The sequence below is a fragment of the Sander vitreus genome, unplaced genomic scaffold (assembly GCF_031162955.1).
Source record: "Sander vitreus isolate 19-12246 unplaced genomic scaffold, sanVit1 ctg685_0, whole genome shotgun sequence".
In the NCBI taxonomy this organism is placed as follows: Eukaryota; Metazoa; Chordata; class Actinopteri; order Perciformes; family Percidae; genus Sander; species Sander vitreus.
Window position 1 is genome coordinate 9,065 of NW_027595774.1, and position 6,596 is coordinate 15,660.

A 6,596-nucleotide genomic window follows, 5' to 3' on the forward strand; every position below is an offset into this window, starting at 1 on the left:
ACTGTAATTCGTATGTATTCCACATATTTATTGCTGTATGTAACTGTATGTAACTCAGAATGGACAGATAGTCTAGCTAGCTGTCTGGATTTACCCTGCAGAGATCTGAGGAGCAGTTAACCATAGTCCTCGTAAATCCAGCTGACTTTAGATGACACTGTGCCGTTACTGCTTCACATCGGACACTAAAGTAGCTGAGTGTTCCCAGCTTATTTAAGCCTGGCTGCAGTGTCTCTCTCTCTCTCTCTCTCTGCCTGCTGGTTGTTCCAGTTCTCCCTTCATTTCTGTTGGTTATGTTGTTTCAGTTTTTTGTTACGAGAGGTCTTTCAGAAGTTAGCTGATTTGGAGTTAGCTGTATTTGGACATGCTGGGACATGTCTGGTTGTGTAGTATTTGGTTTAGACACCTTTATTTGTGAGGCACAAAGTCCTGCTATATATATATATACTCCGTTGCAGTAGCTCCAGCTGCAAAAACGGAGTGGAGATTCCAGGAAACACGCTAGCCAATCAGAGCAGACTTGGCTTTTTCAGGAGGAGGGCTTGAAGAGACCGGCGTCTCATACAGAGGGTGAATACAGGAGCAGCAGCCATTGGCAGTATGAGAAAAATGGTGTTTTTTGAACATCAAAGAATGTAAACATGTCCTAGTACAAACACAAAATACAAGTATGAACCTGGAAAAGCTAATAGTTCTCCTTGAATTGCGAAGAAACAGATAGCCTATATGCACTTAGACAGGGGGATTAATGCTGCGAGCTACGTTAGCCTCTAGTATCTGTGTGACTTTGTGTTACGAGCCTAGGTTAGCTTAGCCCATTGGACCATAACTGCTCCAGCAGTTAAATGAGCTTCTTTTGTCTATCTGCGGGCGCTATAAAGAACGTGATTCTCCACTTCTCTCTCTGATGTAGGGCTCTTGTTCCTTATTGTTGCTGCATACAAACTCAGCCAATGACGTTAACAATTGTTGAATTAAATAAAAAATGGTTCTTTTGCCTATCCAGCTGCTCAGACTGCGGTTGACGCACCGCTGCATACTGGTTGGGTCACTCACGTGGATGTGAGAAAACCACTCTGTCACGTTGTATATCTTTATATATCTTATCTTGCTTATGCACAACTAACCACAGGCAAACAATGAGCTGTGTTTGAATTGTCAGAATATTAAGTTTCCTCTTAACCCCAGGTGTTTTTTCAGAGTTAACAGGCCTCATGATCTTCACCTCGGTCGTGTTCACACTGCGCTGTCTCTTCCTGTCAAACAAGTGCTGTGTACCTCTCTCCGTCTATCTAACTCTCAGTTTAAGAGACTCTGGACAGTCTCCTCCTCCATCAAACACCAATCGTCTTTTCTCTAAGATTAAGGTCAAGAGACTTTGGGCCCTATTTTAACAATCTGAAATGCGAGTATCAAACACCAAACGCAAGTAGCTTTGTGGGCGGATATCGGGCGCTGTTGCTATTATACCGGCGGGATAAATGACTCTTGCGCCTGACGCAAATCTAAAATGGGTTGGTCTGAAGTAGCTACATTACTCATAGCTGTGGTTTGGGCGTAACATGCAATAAACCAGAATGTTACTTTACATTCCCTTTAAAAGCAGGCGCGCTTGTTCCATGGTGGATTGCTATTATAATGGCAGATTTGCTAGGCGCACGCTCTTAATACATACATGGGTGCACGCCAGGAGCGGTTCACAGCCGAGGAGACCGACGTTTGCTATAGATTTTTCTTTTTGACAAAATGTAAATAAAGAAATGTCATAAAAACATACTTTCCGATGTTTTGGGCTCACGCTCACTGGTTCACGTTATGAATGCATGGTGATATTTTTGCAATGTAGTCTAACATTAGACCAGGATTACCTCACTATAGACGATGCAGCTCTTCTGTCTCTCCTCCCCGTGCTGCTGCTGGGGCATTTGGGTTAAGTGGCATCGGCACATGCAGTTCAACATCACATCTCCTTAAGTCCGCTAATATTTCCTCATTTATGTCATCAACATATCCATGATTCATTCATGTTATGTAAAACAAGGTCATATTTAGGGCCTGAGCACCAACAGCGGCGAAGGTCCTATTGGACCTGATGAATGAAATGAATTGGCTTTTTGAGGGGCTTTTTTATTTTAAGGGTTTCGGGAATAGGCGCACAAAAATGGCTCGCTAAAACTTAAAAAATTGAGCCCCTGCAGTGCGTTTATCGTTGACTCTCAAATTGTTGGTAGACATATGTAGCATGTCAAGACGTACAAAGAAGCTCATTAGAGCCATACCCTAAACCCAACAGGAAGTCCGCCATTTTGAATTGAAAGTTCGAAATTAGTGCGATTTTGGCCATTTCCACATCATCGTACTTTAACGAAATCGAGATTTATCAACTTCAAATTTGGTCTGTGCCATCTTAAGACGTTAAAGATGAAAAGTTATTAAAAGAAAAAGTTTTTGTCATAGGGCATGGCCGTGGCGGGACGGCCATTTTGTGCGTTTCGCCATCAAAACTGGAAGTGGGTGTAACTTGAGTGTACATTGTCCAACTGGCTCGAAACGTTTCAGGATTCATAAGACTCTAACTCTGAGGGCATTTAGCGGGTAAAGTCATAGCGCCCCCTAGTGGCAACAGGAAGTCAAGGTGCTATACTTTAACGAACTCCTCCTAGAGATTTCATCTGATGGACTTCAAATTTGGTCTGTACCATCTCAACACCTTAAAGATGAAAAGTTATTAAAAGAAAAACTTTTTGTCAAACGGTGTGGACGTGGCGTGTCGGCCATTTTGAGTGTTTAGCGATGAACGAAAAAGTGGCTGTAACTACAGTGTACATTCTCATATCTGCTTGAAATTTCACAGAATCAACAAGAGTCCAGGCCTGAGGACATATACAGGCCAATATTGACTTTTGGTCATAGCGCCACCCGCTGGCAACAGGAAGTAAGTCGTATATGACAAATATCATCCGATTTACATGAAACTTATAATGTGTGGTCTACATGTGATACTGAGCCGGCCCCAATAATATAACCACGCCCACGTACTCAGGCCACGCCCCCTTTCATACCATTTGAACCGTTTCAGGTAGTCTTGTGTGAGGTGTCATTGACCTCAGCAGAGACTTCCTCCTTCATTGGTGATGGTTTGGCCCGCCCCTCTGTGCTTAGCCACGCCCCATTTTATAAATGGTGAGCCGTTTATGGTAGAGTCTTATGTGAGGTATCAATGAACTCAGCAGAGAGTTCCTTCTTCATTGGTGATGGTTTGGCCTGCCCCCTATGTTTAAGCCACGCCCCCTTTCATAAATGCTGACCCATCTAAGGTAGAGTCTTGTGTGAGGTATCGTTGAACTCAGCAGGGAGTTCCGTTTTCATTGGTGACGATTTGCGGTGTCTGAGTGCCGCGCAAATGCACGGTCGCAAGCAGCGGCGTCCACCGGTAACCCCGAGATGCGCATAGGCGCGAGGGCCCGTCCATCGCTGCTTGCAGCTTAAATTTTCCTTGTATTTATGTATGGTTTGCAAAAATGGAAACTGCATGTCCGTGAGATGAGAGAAGCAAAGTGTATGCGCGGTGTGCACACTCTACATTACGGCCAAGCATGCACCCTTAAAAAAGCATCTGAATAACGCGCCACTGACTTCAGACTAGGTTTTTCCTGGTCTGTGGCGGAATTGTTTTCTGAAACTACAAAATAGCACTAGGGAACGTTTGCGCCGGAACACGCATCCTCTTTTGCTGAACCGCCCACAAGTTAATTCCCTAATTTACCGACGTGAGTCTGTGGAAGGAAAAAGTCCGCTGTGTGTCGGGTGCAAAATAGGAATGATACATGCGTTGGTGTACAAAGTCAATTGCGCTGGGTGCAAGATAGGGCACTTTGGCTGGAGAGTAAAATAAAAAGTGGACAATTTGCATCAATATAATTAGAGATGCAGAGATTTACAATTTTTTTCATTGAATTTGACTGCCGATACCGATTTTGGGCGATTCCGATTTCATATTTTCTAACCACCTTACAGCACACACAAATACTTATTTTCTATCTTTTTCTTTAATAGAACATTTTAAAATTTTGCGTAGAACATAAAACATTTGTTTTGAGCAGATAATCTATAATGTCTATAAAATAGAACTATATAAATTACTCCTGGTGTGGGAAATTCACTGCATTTCGCTGTCTTTGTACTCTGCACAATGACAATGAAGTTGAATCTAATCTAAAAAAGAAAAAACCTCGGAACAATCCAGCAAATAGACAGTACTCTAAAGTTCTGTTACCTGAAACAGATGATTTAATGTCACTGCTCATTTTACACACAGTTTAGCAACAAAACTAAACGCCGAGGGAAGATTACTACGTTTTTAATGTTGGTTTGGAGCGGTATGCATCCCCACTAACCTGGAAAGCGTTTTTAAAACAGTAGGCTAACGTTAATACAGCGTGTCGGAGGAATACACACAGTCTCCTGCAGCGGGGCATCAGAGACAGGGACCGTCACCGCAGCGTTTGCCAACGTTAGCTTCTTGTCTCATCTGGGGTCTGATAAACAGTAAATTCATCAAAGTCAGTGTGCCCAATGCTATTTTCCGATAAACTGTAGCTGTGAGTGCGGTTTTCTGGTTCCAGTTGTTCAGCCTCAGAGGGTTCGCCGGAGATCAGTAGAGCAGACGGCTCTGCAGAGCTGTGTATAATTACGACTTTATGACATTTCATAAACAGCTGATGGAGCGGCGGTGCGTGTGCACGTGCGATGCTGATGTTGCGCGATGTTTATCATGTGGCGCCCGAGTGCATTTGACCGGCATAAAATCGGCATATGTCAGACTGACCTGCCGGTCTCCGGTCATGGCCGGTCACGTGAAAATCGGCCAATTCTGGTCACCGGCCGGTCAATCGGTGCATCTCTAAATATAATATAATCTTTATTATAAAATGAGATTTCTCTTTTTTTTACAGTGACAGTACTGAGGACCTCCAATAAAAAGAAAATAATGAAAGAAAATAGCATTCACTGCCTACAGGTAAGAAAAGTGAGTAGTTCATTTTTATTTTTAAGTCAAATGTGAAACTGGATTGCTGCTGTATCTCTTGAATTGTATTCTTCATACCAGCATAGACACACTGCTGTCTTTCTGTATTGATGTGCACTAATTACATCTTTAAAAGAGATACAAATTCAAACTTGGCATTAGGAAGAAGGTTGCACATCTTTTGTCCTTCTTTTGACAAAGTGATGTCAGTCCTCGTGTCCACCATCTGCAGATGAATATGATAAAGCATCAAGTTTACTCTGAACAGCTTTTCTCGTCACTTCCTGAGTCTATCTAGTAGAAGCATACACAACATTGGGCTCCACTTCTCTTGTTTTTCTTGTTTTTGGACGGAAAGCCACAGCTGCGTAGTTCAGCTCTTCAGAGGCCCGGGTTCTGTCAAAGAGAATATTCACACTCACTAATCTTGAACAAAATAATGACTTGACACAATTTAAAATGATAAAACAAATGAAAGTAAATGATAAAAGTTGATTCACCTGAGGCTGTTGTGGATTCTGTTCTTCATTGGCAGCTGAATGAAAGAGACAAAACGTCCAATCAGGTCACTGACAATCATTATTCATCACTACATTGCTCTTATTCTGATTGAACATTTTTCTTTCAACATATTTACACAATTTTAGAGAAGTAATAAAATAAAAATAGAAAACAAGATAGAAAGAGTAGCTTTCAGGAAGTACCTTTCTGAAGTTTCCTGTTTTTAACAACCAGACCAATGATGACCATTAAGAGGAGAAGAGTCAGAGCGCCCAGGATCAAACTCATCAGCTTTGCTGTTCCATCAGACTCTGCTGAAAGAAAGAGAATAGAATGACTCTGTTTCCATTTACTGGCTCAGGAACTGTGAGAACATTAAATCTTTTATGTTGAATCTTACTTTCAGACTTCCTGTCGTCGTCATGAGATTCATTGCTGCCTTTTAACAAAATAAAAGATACATTTACTTTTGATTATACTTTGAAATATTGTATCACTCTTATTTGGAATCTTTTCAAATAGCCACATGTGTTCTTTTTGGGCAATTCATAAATTAGCAAATATAGAAAGACGTTTATGACTGTTTTTCATTTACGGGCTTGAGAACTGTGAGAACATCAACCAAAGTTAGGATAGACACAATGTTTTTATCTTAAAAGGACTAGCAGTCACTCTGCACAACTAAAGAAATGTGAAAGAGAATCTTACTTTCAGACTTCCTGTCTGTCATCATGAGAATCATCACTGCCTTTTAACAAAATCAAGATAAGTTCATGTCTGATTTTACCTTGAAAAATGGTATCACTCTATGGTTTTAAAATGATAATCTGTGCTCTTTTTGCCAATTATGATGTTAACATATATAAAAAGAATACAGAACACAGGATTTTTATAATCTTACCTTTAACATTGAAGTGTATTGCGCGTGGTATTTTTTCAATATGAATGTGGAGATAGGCCTGGGCTGACGTTAGATTCCCAGCCTGAATGTAGCTGATCAACAAGCTCTATTTGGATGTTTTTGTATGGAGAGGGAGGGAGAGATGCTGTGCTGCTGCCAGAAGAA

General features: G+C 41.4%; 1 long non-coding RNA gene across 2 annotated transcripts; it reads right to left on the reverse strand.

Moving 5' to 3' along the window:
- Window positions 1-5,046: 5,046 nt before the first annotated feature.
- LOC144514748 (uncharacterized) lies at window positions 5,047-6,455 on the reverse strand. Of its 2 annotated transcripts, none has more exons than XR_013501553.1 (4): window positions 6,432-6,455; window positions 5,931-5,969; window positions 5,734-5,841; window positions 5,047-5,564 (listed from the first exon to the last, which is right to left on the reverse strand). It is a non-coding gene; the product is annotated as an uncharacterized LOC144514748 (long non-coding RNA). The 2 variants fall into 2 exon arrangements; XR_013501554.1 differs by having other exon boundaries at window positions 5,734-5,844.
- Between the last annotated feature and the right edge of the window lie 141 nt (window positions 6,456-6,596).